At 41.1% G+C, this 19,071-nt stretch overlaps 1 long non-coding RNA gene across 1 annotated transcript; it reads right to left on the bottom strand.

Annotated features, from left to right (window-relative positions):
- Positions 1–13,249: 13,249 nt before the first annotated feature.
- On the bottom strand, positions 13,250–18,775 carry LOC142161737 (uncharacterized). The gene is made up of 2 exons (XR_001649800.2): positions 18,405–18,775; positions 13,250–16,380 (listed from the first exon to the last, which is right to left on the bottom strand). It is a non-coding gene; the product is annotated as an uncharacterized LOC142161737 (long non-coding RNA).
- Between the last annotated feature and the right edge of the window lie 296 nt (positions 18,776–19,071).

Below are 19,071 nucleotides of genomic sequence, written 5' to 3'. Positions count from 1 at the left end.
TATTCCCTTGTTATCCAGGTGGGCGCCTGATTGATAAAACTTGAAATTTATTCACTTGTTATACAGGTGGGCGCCTGATTGCCAAAACTTGAAATGTATTCCCTTGTTATCCAGGTGGGCGCCTGATTGCTAAAACTTGAAATGTATTCCCTTGTTATCCAGGTGGGCGCCTGGTTTCCAAAAACTCGAACTGTATTTCCTTGTTATCTAGGTGGGCGCCTGCCATTACAACAAAACAAACAAAACAAAAGAAATTTTTGTTCCCCAGTTTGGGGTCTGGGCATATTTGTGAGTGTTAATCGGACCATGTTACCTACAGAGATCTAAGAATTTAAAAGCTAAATCTCATTATCAAGGAGGGCCCCGAAAGGTTCAAATTAAATCTCATCTTAAGAGTGACAACTTTAAAGCTAAATTATATTTCCTAAAGGTAGAACTTACGCTAAAACGTAAAACTAAATCCCATTATCCAGGAGAGTCCTGAAAGCTTTAAAACTAAATCCCAATATCCATGAGGGTCCTGAAAACTTTTAAATTAAATCCATTATCCAAGAGGGTCCTGAAAATTTAAAAACTAAATCCCATTATCCAGGAAGATCTTGAAAAATTTAAAAACTAAATTCCATTATCCAGGAGGGTCCTGAAAACTTTTAAAATTAAATCTCATTATCCAAGAGGGGCCTGAGAACTGAGAATGAACTTACCTAAACCATGCTCTCATCTTGGAGCCAGCTATTTAATAAAAATCTTGTTAGTTTGAAAACGTGGTGGTTAGTTTGTGGCATCATTGCTGAGTATCTGCTTCCGCCACTGCCATGCTTCATTCTGATTAGCTGCTTCGGGCTATCAAGGATTTGTTTGACCTTTTTATTGGAACTGGACCACAAAACCTCTGCATGACCTGAATCTTTCACCCTCACTTGTTGCATTGTGTTTTCATTCTGAAAGTTGTTGAATCCTTGTATTTTCTCAAAATTCAAGATTCACTTGATTGCCTGAACCTCAATTATCACCATACTGCTTATTCTAAATCAAGTCAATTTGTGATGTGCCTGGCCGGACTCCGATTTGTGCAATTTAGAAGCTGGTAGTAGGCTTTGAAATCCTTTCCTGCTTGTTCAACAAGGGCTGACTCAAAAGAGACCCATAAAGATAGACTCAAAGAGCAAAGTGAAATGATTTTTGACAAAAGGAACAAAGGAAAATTTTGAGCACAGATGACTATATGAAGAAGAATGAGAAAAGAAGACTTATCTGAGGGAAGCAACCAGCTCCAATGATCATGACATGCATTTCGGATTGATCAGCCTAATCCGTCCAACCAATCATATTTTCAGTTCATGTCCTGTCTTCATACTTCAAAACTGGGCTTTCACTGATCCAATTTCTCTGTAAAGTCATGAGCCTCATTCGACTTGTAGCGTCCCAAAGGGTTTTCACCTACTCTCTCATTTGTTCATCTATCAACTCACCATCGCTTTATGGTGCCCGCGAGGGTTTTCACCAATAAGACTCTCTCATTTTAAATTTTCTCTCAGCTCACCATCGCCTTACGGTGCCCGTGAGAGTTTTCACCAATAAGACTCTCTCATTTTAAATTTTCTCTCTTGCGCCCATGAACAAAGTGTTACCCATGATGTAAATCATACCTCTATCTCGCTTGACCTGGCATCCTCAAAGATTGATTGGAAGGTCTTTCTTTGGACCGTAATGTAGGGTTTTGGACATGGTTAGAAAGAAAGGGTGGCATGAAGGCTCAAACTAACTTATGATGAAAAGGGGTCAAAATTATAACTTTTGGAATCAGATCTTTTCAAAATCAAAACTTCTGCCCCAGTTTCTTTGGGTCCGGGGAGTTTTAATTTTTATTTTGATGGGACCAAACTGTGAGGTTGCCTACGTCTCCTAAAAAGGAATCAGGTCGAATGTAGTTCAAAAATAAAGTTGTTTGTTTTTGTTTCCCTTTTTCTTTTCTTTTTCTTTTTTTATTTTTCTTTTTTTTTCTTTTCCTTCTTTTCTTCCTCTTTTTTTCTTTTCTTTTTCCTTTTTTCGTTTTTCTTATTTTCACTCATTCATCATCATTTTTTTTTCATTCTCTACTTCTACTACTGATTCCAAAAGAAGGGTATGAAAGAAAATAAATAAAGCTCAAAAGGGGTAACAAAGGATGAAAATGTCTGGGTAGCGGAATAAAATGCCTTCGTCATTTCAACTTTGAATATGCCAAGTACAAAATACAACTGAAGGTAAGCAAAAAAATCATACATAGTACCTCTTAACTGCATCAGAATTGATAGCCATATCTACACATTTACCTTCTATGTCTGTTAAATACAAAGCACCATTGGGCAACACTCTTGTCACAACGAATGGCCCCTGCCAGTTTGGGGCGAACTTGCCTTTGGCTTCCACCTGATGAAGAAGGATGCATTTCAATACCATCTGGCCCACTTCGAATTTCCGAGGATGCACTTTTTTGTTGTATGCTCTTGCCATTATTTTCTGATACAATTGACCATGACATACTGCAGCCAATCTTTTCTCGTCAATCAAACTCAACTGCTCGATCCGGGTTTTGACCCACCCATCATCATTAATTTCGGCTTCCGTGATGATCCGAAGGGATGGAATCTCAATTTCTGCAGGTATAACTGCCTTAGTTCCATATACCAGTGAATAAGGAGTCGCACCTACTGAAGTGCGGACAGTAGTGCGATAACCTAGTAAGGCAAAAGACAACTTTTCATGCCATTGCCTAGAACCTTGCACCATCTTACGAAGTATCTTCTTTATGTTCTTGTTAGCAGCCTCAACAGCTCCATTTGCCTTGGGGCGATACGGAGTGGAGTTTCGATGCATGATCTTAAACTGTTGGCATACCTCTTTCATCAAATGACTGTTGAGATTAGAAGCATTGTCTGTTATGATCACCTTGGGAATTCCGAATGGACAAATGATATTTGAATGAACAAAATCAACCACTACCTTCTTGGTCACAGACTTGAAAGTTACAGCTTCGACCCACTTGGTAAAGTAATCAATGGCCACAAGAATAAACCTATGCCCGTTTGACGTTGTCGGCTCAATTGGTCCAATAACATCCATGCCCCAAGCAAAAAAGGGCCAAGGTACAGACATTGTATGTAACTCAGATGGGGGAGAATGAATCAAATCATCGTGTACCTGGCATTGATGACACTTGCGAACAAAACTAATACAATCCCGTTCCATGGTGAGCCAATAATAACCTGCTCGAAGTATCTTCTTTGCCAAGACATACCCGTTCATATGCAGCCCGCAAACTCCAGAATGCACTTCGGCCATGATAGTTGAAGTTTCTTTAGCATCTATGCACCTCAGTAGTCCTAAATCCGGAGTCCTCTTGTACAAGATTCCTCCACTCAAGAAATATTCACTAGCTAGACGTCGAATGGTTCTCTTTTGGTCACTTGTAGCATGTACTGGATATACCCCCAACTTGATGTATTCATTGATATCGTGGAACCAAGGTTCGCCATCGATTTCCTCTTCCACCACATTACAATAATGTGATGACCCAAGGGGGTCATCACCATAATTCTTCCTTGTTTCGTGCTCCCGAGGCCTTGAACACCTCGCTTTTAGTCGCCTCGATTTTCATGTGCAGTTCGGGCGCGTAGCCGAAAAGTTTTTATCATATAGAATATGTGAATTATATGAAAAATTTGATGAATTTCGATATTAATATGCATAATACTGACTTCGGTCAACATTTTGGGTAAACGGACCCGGACCTGTGATTCGACGGTCCCGAAGGGTCCGTAGAAAAATATGGGACTTGGGCGTGTGCCCAGAATCAAATTCTGAGGTCCCAAGCCCGAGAAATGAATTTTTCAAAGAAATTGTCTTTCTGAAATTTGATATGAAAATTTGAAGCGAAAAGGAGTTAGAAAATATAGGTATTGGGCTCGTATTTTGGTTTTGACGCCCGGTACAGGTCTTAAATATGTTTTAAGAACTATCTGTAAAGTTTGGCTAAAAACGGACGTCCTATGACGTGTTTCGGACTTAAAGTGGGGAATTTGAGTTTTATGAAAGTTGAGAGAAAAATCATGTGTTTTGAGGCTTGATCCTATGTATATGATGTTATTTTGGCGATTTGATCGCACGAATGAGTCCGTAAGATGTTTTTAAGATCATATGTATGTTTGGTTTGGAGCCCCGAGAGCTCGGGTGAGTTTTGAGTAGGGCGCGGGAGGTTTTAGACTTAAGAAAATGCAGGTTCAGGTATTGCAGACACCAGCGCGGCCGCGGTCATTTCCGCGCGGTCTGCGCTAGAGCTGCGTGACCGCAATGCATTTCTGTGCGGTCCGCGTGGCAGAGTCTGAGGGCTAGGGTTTCAGGTTAACCAGTGCGGCGGTGCGGTCCGCGCTAGAAGGGTTCAGAGAAGCCCCAATTTTTCTCCCACTCGGAGCGGCCGCAACACATTTTTGTGCGGTCCGCGCCAGGTCCTCAGAAAGGTATACAAGTTCGGAAAATCTCAGTCATTTTTCACTTTTCAAAAACACAAAACCTAAGAGGCGATTTTCCAAACAACTTTTCTTCTCCAAAACGATTGGTAAGTGATTTCTAACTTAATTTCTTTATTCCTTAACATCTTTTAACATAATTTCAACTTCAAATCAAAGATTTTTAGGGGGGAAATTGGGTGTTTTGGGTAGAACCTAGGTTTTCTACAAATTGAGAAGTTGGACCTCAATTTGGGGTCCTATTTAAAAACAAATCATATATTTGAATTCATGGGGGAATGGGTAACCGGGTTTTGGTCTGAACCTCGAGTTTCAACCACGTGGGTCCGGGGGTATTTTTGACCATTTTGGGAAAAACCTTGTAAAATTTATTTTTCATGCATGGGGAGTGATTCATTTAGTAATTATTAATGTGATTAAGTAACTTATGACTAGATTTGAGCGGATTGGTGGTGGAATCAAGAGGTAAAGCTATACTAGAAGCGTGAGTTGAGTTTGGAGCATTCGAGGTAAGTGTTTGTTCTAACTTTGGCTTGAGGGAATAGGATTAGGATGTTATTTGCTACTTGCTAATGTGGAGTACGGTGTATATGCATGGTGACGGTTACCTATGCACCGGAGTCTAGCATGACCGTGAGTCTTGATTGCTTTTAATTCGAATAACGTGACACAACCTCCTTGTTTATTTGATAAGTTTCATATAATGTGAACGGTTGAGGAAGAATGATTTAAAAGGAGAATGTGTTGTGAATACTCCTTTGCCGGGATGTGTAGACTGATATATATATTCTCCCTCATCGGGATATTTTGGGCTGTTAGCTGTACCCTTGCCGGGTTAAAGGTATTGAGTTATTATTCTCCCCTGAAGGGGTCTACTATATGAAGTCAGATATTATGAACTATATTATGGGATCGTGTGGCACGCTGTCCACTTATATATGATATTATGGGATCGTGTGGCACGTCGTCCACTTATATATGATATGAATTGGGATCGTTGGCACGCCGTCCACTTGGTTATTGGCCTCCGTTGCCGGTGACATTTTGTGCACTGTGATAAAGATGAAATGGGAACGGGTGGTACGCCTACCACTTATATATGATATTATGGGATCGTGTGGCACGCCGTCCACTTATATATGATATTATGGGATCGTGTGGCACGCCGTCCACTTATATATGATATTATGGGATCGTGTGGCACGTCGTCCACTTATATATGATATTATGGGATCGTGTGGCACGCCGTCCACTTATATATGATATGAATTGGGATCGTGTGGCACGCCGTCCACTTGGTTATTGGCCTCTGTTGCCGGTGACATATTGTGCACTGTTATAAAGATGAAATGGGAACGGGTGGTATGCCTACCATATGGTATATGGAAATAGGGATCGTGTGGCACGCCATCCATCTATATATTGTTAAATGGGATCGTGTGGCACGCCGTCCACTTATATACTATATTATGGGATCGTGTGGCACGTCGTCCACTTATATACTATATTATGGGATCGTGTGGCACGCCATCCACTTATATATGATATTATGGGATCGTGTGGCACGCCATCCACTTATATATGATATTATGGGATCGTGTGGCACGCCGTCCACTTATATATGATATTATGGGATCGTGTGGCACGCCGTCCAATTATATATATATATATATCATGGAAATCGGAGTTTTTTCTGTTTATTTCCAATATTTCATTTTTTTATCTGTTACTCCCCGATAGCATGTCCCCTCCCAGTTTTATTTTGTATTATCTTGTTATTGTTTTCTTGCACTTGTTGTATATATATCTGTACAAGCTAATTGTGGTAGGTACTGTCTAGTATCGTCACTACTTCGCCGGGGTTAGGCCAGACACTTACCAACACATGCGGTCGGTTGTGCTGATGCTACACTCTGTGCATTTTTGTGCACAGATCAGGGAGCAGCTTACGGACCGCAGCAGTAGGACTTCTGGGAGCTATCTTCAGTCCAGGGACTCTCAAGGTAGCCTAGCTGGCGTTCGCAGGCCGAAGTCCCTTTCCATTTTTTTCGTTTGTTTATCTTGTATCAGACAAACATGATGTATTTTCCTTTCAGACATTGATTGTAGTATTCTGTAGTAGTCCGTGAGCTAGTGACACCAGATTCTGGGTAGCATTTTGGTTCAAACTTCCGCACTTTTGGTTCTCAGTTGCTTTAGATTTAAAGTCTTCCGTTTAAATTTTATCTCGTTTATTATATTGTTTGGAAGAAAGCAGGAAAAATGCTTTATATATTTGGCTTACCTAGCTCTGATAGTAGGCGCCATAACGACACCCGATGGTGGGAAATCCGGGTCGTGACAAATAAGCATGTTGATCATGAACTTGTATATGCACGGGGTCAACATAAGCCTTGTCCGGATGATGTAACATTGACTCCAGAGTAGCCAAGGCATCATAAATCTCATTATGAATCCTGGGAATATGTCTAAATTCAACCGACCTGAATCGTTGACAAAGATCATGCAGGCACTGTCGGTATGGTATGAGCTATAAATCTCGAGTTTCCCATTCTCCTTGAATCTGGTGAACCAACAAATCTGAATCTCCCAAAACAAGTATTTCCTGGACTCCCATGTTTATAGCTAACCTCAAACCCAGAATGCACGCTTCGTACTCAGCCATGTTGTTGGTGCAATAAAATCGAAACTGGGTTGTTACAGGGTAGTGTTGCCCTGTTTCAGAGATAAGTACAACCCCTATTCTGACACTTTTCATGTTAGCAGCTCCATCAAAGAAGAGTTTCCAACCTGGCTTTTCATCGTGGTCATCCTCGTCAACAAACATGACCTCTTCAGCAGGAAAATAAGTCTTCAATGGCTCATATTCATCATCCACCGGATTCTCGGCCAAGTAGTCTGCCAAGGCTTGGGATTTCATCGCGGTCCGAGTCATATAGATGATGTCAAAATCCGTAACTAAAATCTACCACTTTGCCAGTCTTTCCATGGGCATAGGCTTCTGAAAGATATACTTTAGATGATCCATGCGGGAAATGAGGTAAGTAGTGTAGGATGATAGATAATGCTTCAACTTTTGCGCCACCCAAGTCTGGGCGCAAAATGTCCTCTCAAGCAGAGTGTACTTAACCTCATAGGGAGTGAACTTCTTACTGAGGTAATAGATTGCTTGCTCCTTCTTTCCCGTGACGTCATGTTGACCCAATACACAGCCAAACGAATTATCCAAGACTGTCAAATTGAGAACTAAAGGTCTTCCAGTCTCTGGTGGGACCAGAACAGGTGGATTTGACAGGTACGTCTTAATCTTATCAAATGCTTCTTGATATTCGTCAGTCCACTTGACCGCAACATTCTTCTTCAGCAGCTTAAAGATGGGCTCATAGGTTGTCGTGAGCTGAGCAATGAACCTGCTGATGTAATTTAACATTCCAAGCAAACTCATCACCTCTGTTTTGTTCTTTGGCGATGGTAACTCTTGAATGGATTTGATCTTCGACGGGTCTAACTCAATACCGCATCGATTGACTACGAATCCTAGCAATTTCCCATATGGGACACCAAATGCACATTTCGCTGGATTGAGCTTGAGGTTGTATTTGCGAAGCCTTTGGAAAAACTTCCTCAGGTTCTTGACATGGTCAGACTGCTTCTTTGACTTTATGATCACATCATCTACATAAACCTCGATCTCCCTATGTATCATGTCATGAAATATGATGGTCATCGCCCTCATGTAAGTTGCCCCAGCATTTTTCAAACCAAATGGCATTACCCGATAACAGTTTGTTCCCCATTGCGTGATGAATTCTGTCTTTTCTGCATCTTCCTCATCCATCAAGATCTGGTGATATCACGCGTAACAATCCACAAAAGACCCAATCTCATGCTTGGCACAATTATCGATCAGAATATGAATGTTCAGCAATGGAAAATCATCCTTTGGGCTTGCTTTGTTAAGATCACAGTAATCAACACAGACCCTGGTCTTACCATCCTTCTTTGGTACTGTCACAACATTGGCTAACCAAGTGAGATATCGAGTGACTCGAATGACCTTTGCAGTAAGCTGCTTTGTGATTTCTTCTTTGATCTTCACACTCATATCGGTCTTGAAGTTTCGCAACTTTTGCTTGACAGGAGGGAATGATGGATCAGTTAGCAATTTATGAACTACCAGATTAGTGCTCAGGCCCGGCATATCGTCATATGACCATGTAAAGACATTTTTGTACTCAAACAATGTTTTGATTATTTCCTCCTTAACTTGCGATTCTAAATGCACATTTATCTTGGTTTCCCAAACATCATCCTGGTCCCCTAAATTGATTGCTTCAGTCTCACTCAAATTAGTCTTTGGGTTTTCTTCAAATTGTTTTAGCTCTTTACTAATTTCCTCAAATGCTGCTTCTTCATCATATTCTATTTCATCATCATATTCTACTTCTTGGATTGTTATTTCAGAATTAGATTGGCTTTTAGACTCTGCTGAAAACTCTTCATGTATGTCATGTCACTACAACCAGCATAAAAAGAACTGTACAAAAGAAAAAAGAACAAAATAAAACACTATTAAGAATAACGGAAAATGGAAAACTGCATTTCATTAAAATTAAAAGGATAGAAGGGTTTGAACATCAAAACAAGCAAAAACTGAAAATCTGGATTACAACCCTGGAATAACCCAGATAACAGAAAGGAAAACAAAGCAAACTACCAAAACTCCTTCCTGGTGGGGAGAGGAGTAGCTTCCCAATTTCTAAGCTTCACGTTTGGGCCGACGAGCTGCACATTTGCTTTACTAGAGCCTTCACCAATTTCTACCATATTGACTTCTTCGAACAGACTTTGGAACCTCTTGATCAGCTCTTCATCAACATCGACCACAGGTTTTGGGATTGAGGAGGTTGGAGGTTTTTCGGTCCCTGGCTTGTCAAAAGACTTAGAGATGTGTGGGACGGGCTTGGAGAGCGACCATACCTTCTGTTTCAGATTTTTAACCCTTTTCACATTCTTCTCTGTGGGCATGAATCCCAAACCAAATGTACCAAGATTCCCACTGGGGCGCACTGGATGCAAAATACCCTGCAGAGATGAGCCCAAACCCTTGCCCGGCAGAAAACCATTCTTCAACATTTCATTCGCAACCATGACGGACGCGAAGGATAGCTTAGGACCTAGAATGCATTTTCCTTCAGGAATTTTCACAACAGACATTGTTTCAAAATTCTGATAGACCCAAGGTCCCTTATTATCTTTAGCTTCGATAAATGGAACAATTGTGTCGTTATAAGCTGACAAGTCCTCATCATCGTGCACAACTATTTCCTACCTGTCGCATTCGAACTTCACCATTTGGTGCAGAGAAGACGGAACTGCCTTAGCAGCATGTATCCAGGGCCTGCCCAACAAAAAATTGTATGAGACAACCACATCTAACACTTGGAATTCCATGGTAAACTCAACTGGCCCTATTGACAATTCGAGCATTATATCTCCAACAGAATCTTTACCTCCCCCATCAAAGCCTCGAACACACACACTGTTCAAGTGGATTATTTCGGTGACAATCTTTAGTTTTTGCAGAGTAGACAGGGGACAAATATTCGCACTAGATCCATTATCAACCAAAACCCTTGAGACAACAGAATCTTCATACTTCACGGTGAGATAAAGAGCTCGGTTGTGTTTTGTACTCTCCATAGGAATTTCATCGTCCGAGAAAGTGATCCTATTTGCTTCGAAGATCTTGCCAGCTATCTTTTCCAAGTGAATCACTGTGATTTTAACAGGAACGTGTGCCTCATTTAAAATCTTCATCAAGACCTTGCGATGTTCATCTAAATGTATCAACAAAGACAAAAGAGAAATCTGAGTTGGTGTTTTCCTTAACTACTCCACAATGGAATAATCTTGCACTTTCATCTTTTTCAGGAACTCCTCAGCCTCTTCCTCGGTGACCGATTTCTTTACTGGCATTGGGTTATCCTTGAATAGCTTGGCTTTCCTTAATTCTTCTTGGGTGAAACATCTCCTAGAACGAGTCAATCCTCCAATTTCATTAACTTCTTCCTCTATTTCTTTTCCTTTGTATGTCACTATCACTTGTTTATAATTCCACGGAACAGCCTTGGCATCCACCACTGGAAGCTGGGTTACTGGTTTAATGATGATAGGGGTAGCAGGAGCCCCCTTCACAACTATGATAGGCTTACTTGGAATCCCTGGTACTACCACTTTTGAACTTTCCGGACTTGCCCTAACATCTTTTGACAGCCCTTTCACGACCAACACTGGTGGTTTCAAATTGAGTGAGCTCGGCTTTTCTGTCACCCCTTCAACTATCAAGGGCTTCGCTTTGGTAGAGTCAGGAGCTTTAACCAAATTACTTTCACTGGCCCGAATCATCATGACGAACTTAGAAGACTTCCTGGGCTCCTCATCCTTGTGAACTATTTCAATCATATCCGTCTATACATGGGCTGGCAAAGGGCTTTGGTTGATGTTCGGTGCGTCTGGATTTTGGACTACAATTTGGTTGGTATCAATAAGCTCCTGGATTGCCGTTTTCAAACGACAGCACTTCTCTATGTCATGCCCTGGAGCATCAGAACAATAGGCACATCTTAGGGAATAGTCGAGGTTCTTTGGAGGGGGATTCGGTATCTTTGACTCAATCGGCCTCAAGACGTCCAACTGCCTTAATCATTGAAACAAACTAGCATAGGACTCTCCAAGCGGGGTAAAAGTTTGTTTCCGCTGCTTCCTCTCTCTCCTATACTCTGGCCTTGATCGAAAATTTGAACCAGTGGGGTTTTGATAGGGTTGTGGGGGTGGATAGGTATTTTGTGGAGCTGGGTAGATATTCTGCAGAGCTGGAGCACGCCATTGCGGGTAAGGAGGGGGTTGAGCATATAATTGTGCATGGTGAACAAGGTATTGGGATGGCCTGGCTAAGTATTGGGGGTTTTGCAGGGAAAAGTAATTTTGAGGTGGATTATATGGAGCTTGGGTGTAGGCTTGAGGCCGGGGTCGAGGATGGGTGTATTGATGAGGTGAACCCCTCTGGCCATGCCATGATCCAGAGACAACCATAGCGACATATTCCTTCTTCTTCTTGCCTAGCAAACTTCCGGTACCACTCTGGATTGCCTGGTTGGTTGCTTTTATAGCAGAATAGCTCATGATCTTACTCGACTTCAGACCCTCTTTCACCATTTCTCCCATCTTCACCACATCATTGAAAGACTTACAAATGGCTGAGATCAAGTGGCCATAGTAAGTGGGCTCCAGGGCTTGAAGAATGTATTTAACCATCTCGTCCTCTTCCATCGGAGGATTGACTCGTGCAGCTTGCTCCCTCCATCGGAACCCATATTCTCTAAAGCTTTCACTGGGTTTCTTTTCCACCTTGGTCAGAGATAGTCGGTCTAGAACAATGTCTATATTGTACTGAAAGTGCCGGGCAAAGGTCTGAGCCATATCATCCCAGGTGTACGACCTGCTGGCGTCCTGGCGGGTGTACCATTCTAAAGCTACCCCACTCAGACTTTGGCTGAAGTACGCCATCAGTAATTCGTCTTTTCCCCCGTCGCCTCTCATTTTATTGCAATAACCTCTCAGATGCGCTACAGGATCCCCATATCCGTCATACAAGTCAAACTTGGGCATCTTGAACCCGGCATGCAATTGGACATCGGGGAACACACACAAATCCTTATAGGCCACACTCACTTGGTTTCCCAACCCTTGCATATTTCTCAATGATTTCTCCAGACTATGTACCTTCCTAAACATGTCTTCTTGCTCTGCGTTCTTGGGTGGTTTGTCAGTTTCAACATGAGGCTCAAATTGGGGAGTGTAAGAGTAAGGATCTGGGACTTTGAAGGTGGGCTCCGATGCATAGTAGTAGGAATCTTTAGCGGGGAATGCGGGCTCACTAGAGGATCGGTGCAGGGTAGCTTGTGGAGGGGGTACAAAAATATGAGCAGATGTCAGAGCAGGGTACGAGGTTGTTTTGGATGGCAGAGCATGAACAGTTTGGGCTGAAGTACCGAGGTAGTTGTGGTAAAGGGTAAAGCCAGGTGCGTGTTGTGGGGAAAGATCAATGATATTGGGCATCTGGTATTGAGAGAGTGGTGGAATGAAAGCAGAGTTTTTTGTGTAGTTGGTAGGGAACGAGGGTGGAGGGTGTCCCTTAATCCAGGCTTGATACATTTTTGCCATCTGATGCTTCAACCTTCGGACCTCCTCTTGCAGTTCCGATTCCGACTCAACAATCTCCCTTGGTGGGTCTACAACTCCAGTGTTTGTTTCCTTGCTAGCCATGACTATTTGACGCTTTGATCGGGTGTTGTATGGATGACTTGCCAAGATGCCAACAAACTAACCACCTTCCTGAAACTTAATAGAGACAACAGAGGACAACAACATAAAACCACCAAGTTAGCGTTAGGGCATTCATCAAATAATAATATCATATTACGTACAATGCACCTAGCAACAATTAACGGTTCTAAAATGGCTTTAAGGGTCGCAGGGTCATATGGCATCATTCTGATTTGCTCATTTCAATCCTTCCTTCTCTTTCTTTTCCAACACCTCTTATCACCCTCTTCTTTTTCTTTCTCTTTTTATTTTGAACCAAAAATGATTTGATCGAACCCATTGTAGGTTGCCTACGTATCATGTCCCTCATGAATCAGACCAAGTGTAGTTCAGGAAAAGTGATGGAAAATAAATTAAAAACAAAATCTTTTTGGGATTTTTCATTTAAAAACTTTTCGATATTAAAATGCAACAGGAAGTGCGATAATAAAAGACCTGACAGACTCAACTACACTACGACAGACTTTGACACTACCTAAAGGACTCAGTACTTCTAGACAAGACACAAAAGTAAAAGACAACATACGACAATCTCAAAACACCTAAATAGAATGACTCCTCAAGCTGCTCCTAAATGCGACGGTCCTGGCTGGGATGATCCTGGGTTGTCTGTCATGCTCAAACTCTGTAAAATTCCTCGTAAAGAAACATTGATGCTTAGAATAAAGGCCCTAGCGTGTGCCCCCGCATCCTGAAGGCCGACCCTAAACAAATACTGGCCATGCTGCTCCACGTTTGCTGCCAATCCCGCTAACTGAGACTTTATCAACTCAAGCTTATCCCAAGGATCTTGGTCCGATGCCTCCTCAAAATCATCTGTCTGAACTGCCCGACCCCTAAGTTGTGCTGGCAATGGGGTACTGACCCCTGGCGGGACGGACTGTAACCAAATCAAGTACTCCTGAGTACACTCGGGCCTGCCAACGTCCTCTACTAATGTATTTTTCTTTATCCTCTTTGCATTGTTCTAGTATTGCACATACCTGATTTCATCAGCCGCCTTTTTGCTAAAATTTATGATGTGCCTCTGAAAATTCTCGGGGAGGGTCAAAAATCCGGTGTCTACAGCCGCATTACCCTAACGGGAGTGTACGGCCTGACACACTTGAGTCCTATCAGCATCAGGAAAGGCTGCATGAGGCACCCTACCAAGATATCATCCAAAGGTAGCCAAAGGTAAGCCCACAAAACATTCCCATTTGTCCTCAAACCAAGGAACTCAATCCAAGCCGTGACGCCTACTGGGTACGTAAACTTAGGAGATTTCATCCTGCGTTCAATGCTTACCACCCGATCCCTCAAGGCACGGTCGATGGGACAAAGTAAGGAAGCGGTGTACAAATGCTCCATCATCCACAGCTGTAGCAAAAGGTTACTTCCCTCAAAATATTTGACACCTCCCTTAACCTCACTCAGGGCTCGATACAACTCTGCTAAGATCATCGGTACAACGGTAACGTTTTGCGTTGCTTCTCATGAAATAGTGCCATTACCACTGACTGCAGATGGGTGCTAATGTGCCTCTCATCTAATGGAAAAACCAATAATCCCAACAAAGCAAGGCTGAAAGCTTCGAGGCGACGTCTTTGCCACTTTGCATTGGTTGTGCAGAACTCATCCCAAAAGACGTCAAAACTATCTTGTGGTCCAAATCTAGCAAACAAATAATCCAAGGATATCCAGGACTGCTCGAGACATTTTAAATGCTTATTATCTTTCAGGCCCAGGTCGCTGAGTAATCCTGTCCTAGAGTGGTCTCGGGGAAGTATCATGTCCTTGCCTATATAGCTTAAACGAGTGAGGCCAGACATTTACGCCAAGGTAGGAGTCATCTCACACTCTCCAAATCTGAAAATCAAATTTTGCGAATCCCAATAAGTCAGCATCGCCTCCACTAAGTCCGGGCGGGGTGTGATATCAAGAAGGGAAGTTAGGGTGCCCAATTTCTACATTAACTCATGCTTCTCTAACGATGAAAACATTTTCCACCACTTGATCAACTTCCTAGGAATCTTTACTACCATAAGCACTTTGGATTGAATCAGCGGGTCCATACCTGAATGAAGCAAACATGGTTAGCGACTCGGGACAGTACGTGACCCCACCACATTTCCTAGTGGACAAATGCAGGACACAACTTGGCTATATTTGCAAAATGGCCTAAGTGGTTGAAAGTGGCTATTAGCGCAAACTTGACAAAGTTGACCCCTAATGCATGAGAAATACTCCATTTAAAGCTTACATGACTCTAATATCCCGACAATTATGGTCTTAAAAATTACTTTGCGGAAATGGACCCTTTTTTTTGCAAAAATGGACGATGTGGCCAAATGTGGCTAGGGACGTAAACACGACATGGACGGACCTTAAAGTGATATGACACCGAGTTATAAACTCAAAATCCTAAGACATGGGTAATTGAGCAACTCTTGCGAAAATAACCCTATTTTGCAAGAATGGCTGATATGGCCAAAAGTGGCTAGACACGCAAATTTAACAGGTTGTGGACCTTAGAATCGACAGGACACTTTATTGTAGACTCAGGGCTCTAAAACATGAGATAACAAACTACTTTGAGAAAATACTCCTATTTTTTCAAAACGACCAATGTGGCCAAATATGGTCATACATGCAAGATTTGGCTACGATCCCGGAAGCCAAGAACCTAGGACCTACTAGGAAGACCGGACCCTATGTGGGTTGCCTACGTATTCCTCCCCGGAAGACGAGAATCAGGTTCGCGTAGTTCGGGAAGATTAAACATGGGAGGAAGCCTTTAAAAAAGTCAACTAATTTGGAAAAACCAATTATTTTTTTTTGTATTTTTGATGAAAATTGAAAAATATTTATTTGGATTTTTCTTTTTCTCCCTTTTTGAATTTTGGGAAAATGATGGAAAATGTAAAATATTTTTGGATTTTCCTTTTTTTGAATTTTGAATTTTTGGAAAATGATGGAAAATGTAAAATCTTTTTGGATTTTCTATTTTTAAATTTATTTATTTTTTGGAAAATAATGGAAAAGTGTAAAATCTTTTTTTGGATTTTTCATTTTCATTTTGATTTTTGGAAAACTATGAAAAGAAATGTGAGTGGACCCTACTTTCTTCATTTTCACCCTTCTTTCCCAAGCATCGGTCCGCCAAATGACCTTTTTACCCTCACATATGCAACATTTAGCACATAGGATGATTAAATTTCATTTTGGGCCACGAACCCATTTTGACAAAATTTGGACAGGCTTCCTACAAAGGGACACGGTACCTGGGACCGAGCCCTACTAGGTCTAAATGACATGATGCAAATAAAAATGACCTAAAGGCTAACCTAAGTTTGGGGTTCACTAACAAGGCAATTCGGGGGAGTGTATGGTCGATGGTGGCTGCTCAAGCTTTCCACCCACTCCATACGTCTGACGCCCCCCCACCTCCTAAATCAAGGGTGACTCAACAAAGAGTTCGTGCACGCGACGCGTGCTCCGAGACCTGTTGCAGAAAGAATTGACTGAGTAATGCATATGATGACAGTTATAAAGCAGTAAACACATAAAGTAAAAACTGTAAACACATAAACAATTAGCAAATAACAAGATATAAAAACATAATAAAAATTAAGTAAAGCTAATGAAAAAGCATAAAAACCTCAACCAAATATTCTAAAAGCCAACAAAATCAAGTACTAGCTCAAACCCGCAAGTGTCCCCAGCAGAGTCGTCAGAGATGTCACACCCCTTTTTCATTCCAAACCTCACTAACCCTCTTAAAAAATAATAAAAGGATTATGTGAAGCTCAAAAGGGTTTTCCAATTTTGAAAGTGACAAAAGATAGTGTTCAAAAGAATTAACTCAGAGTCGCCACCTGACATTTGATATCGGTGTGTCAGGTCACCGTTTTTTTAGAAAATATTTTTCCTTTAAAACACTTGGACTCAGAACTAAGTCCGCACCAGAGGTTTGGGTAAGGGGATTCATTTAACTCGGGAAGAAGGTGTTAGGCACTCCCCAAGTCCCGTAACTAGTACGGTTGCATACTTGATCTAGTCGGCTTTTAAAATATTCAAGTTGAGGTAAAATCACAGAAAAGAAAAATAAACACAAAAGAGGCTCGAGGTCGTCCCCACCTAAATGATAGAAAATTAAAACAAGAAGAAAAACTAAAGTTCTAAATTATCCTATGCTATTTCTTCTACGATGTTCGCCATGACCCCCAATTACATAGTACTACGGGGCATTCCCAGAATAAAATATATACAAATCCTTCATGGCATTCCCTGGATAAATTTAACTAAAGGAACGACCTCTCGCCTTAGAACTAATAAAAATCCTAAGGCTTGCATACCAAAATGTTGTCGGCCCAAGCATGCTCCTAGCGGAAGATGTAATAAAAGTAACAAAATAAAACTAAAAGCAATAGAAATTAATTTCATGCTCATTCCCTTTTGAGTTTCTTCTTTCATGCATTTGTCCGACCAACCCAACTTCTCGCAGCCCGTGCGTGAACCAAACATTCATCCAATCAACCAAAACAAGCACATACAAATAGACGTCTAAGGCAGTAAGCATTCAGCGTTGAAAAAGTAACAAAAATAGTAAAAGCCTATCCCAATATAACATTCCAATACACACAGAGAGAAGAGGACAACGTGAGTTAAGTCTTATACGAACAGTTTAGGAGTTAGTATGCCATCTTCCTAGATATTGTTACTACGTGACTTTCAAAAATCATTTACGCTAATTTGAACAATTTTAGGAGTGAACATGGATGAAATGTAATGCAAATAATGACCAGGCTTCTGCCAAATACTTAAACTATTCTAAGAGGACAAAAGTAAACTCAAAACACAACTAGCTTAGACAACATTCAAAAAACATGTTTCACTATATATCAGCACAGAGGATGGGTCTACAAACAAGAACAAGCAACTCATCTCATGAGAAAACTGATTTTTGATTTTTCTTTGGCTTCAAGGATCGATTTTGTCCCAAACTGTCCGAGACGACAAGATAATCCAGTGACTCACTTAACATATGAGGGGAATAGCATTTACAGACAATAGACAAAACAAAGAGTTGCACTTTCAGATCATTATCCAGGAAAGATAGAGTTGTCAATTCAATCCCAAGGTAAAAGGAAATCAAGTTGGTTTAAGTTCAAAGGCGAATCTGCTAAACTTCAACAAAACGTTAATTATTTAGTCATGAATTCAAACTGATCTAATCAAGATTAGTAACATCGAAGCAATGGCGAACAAAACCAACCATAAACTGGCCGAGCAGACAAATCAGCTGGAATTTAAGCAAGAAGGCCAATTGAATACACTGCCCATTTATGTAAAACTCGACACAATCGAGTACTAAATCAGCGATTACAAAGTTAAGTCATATTGCAGTCCAAATTAAACAGGTTCGAAACCATAAACATTTCAACACAGAAGTAAAGCAAAATGCAAGTAACAGAGGGGGATCAAATCTAACTAAAACCAAACGTGACAGGGGAGACAGAAATGAACCTGGATATTCAGAATTTCAATTAATTCCAAAAGCGAGGACAAGAAAGTTCAGCGATGAGGAACTGAAGTGAATCGCAAACAAGAACAAGAACTTCGAATAGGAACCCGAACGGCAAATGAACTTCAACTCCGACGAGCTTCAACCAACCTCAATCAAGGTCCATATTTGAAGCGAAATCCAAAAAATGAATTAAGATTTTTAATATGTTTCTAATTTTTCGAAATGAAACAAAACTCAGAATAAAAATCAAACTTAAACTTCTTTTTGTTTTCATTTTTCTGGAATGCAAAGCAAACACTAAAAAAATCTCAGGACTCAAAGAACCCTAGACCTTTTCTCCGCCTTTTTTTCTTTTTTTCTCCTCCCTATTTTTGTCCGAAAATCCTCCAATATATAACTCTCGCTCGAAGCTTCTCCTTCTTCAGCAAGAAATCATGTGTGGCCCCCAACAAGATCCGAAAATCCCATTTTTAACAAAAATTAGAAAATGAAAGTCTTGGATCAAAATTTAATCCAACGGCTCCCATTTTCCAACATTTATTTCAAGGACTCGGATTTTTTGTTTAAACAAAAGAAATAAAAGAAAAAATCCGCGTGAATCGGATTGAAATGATGAGATTTGGTACGAAAGGGATGACGTGGAAGAAGGAAAAGATGAGGGGGGGA

The sequence above is a fragment of the Nicotiana tabacum genome, chromosome 8 (genome assembly GCF_000715075.1).
Source record: "Nicotiana tabacum cultivar K326 chromosome 8, ASM71507v2, whole genome shotgun sequence".
NCBI lineage: Eukaryota > Viridiplantae > Streptophyta > Magnoliopsida > Solanales > Solanaceae > Nicotiana > Nicotiana tabacum.
The sequence above is the reverse complement of the archived record's forward strand: the minus strand, read 5'-3'. Positions and strand labels throughout refer to the sequence as shown.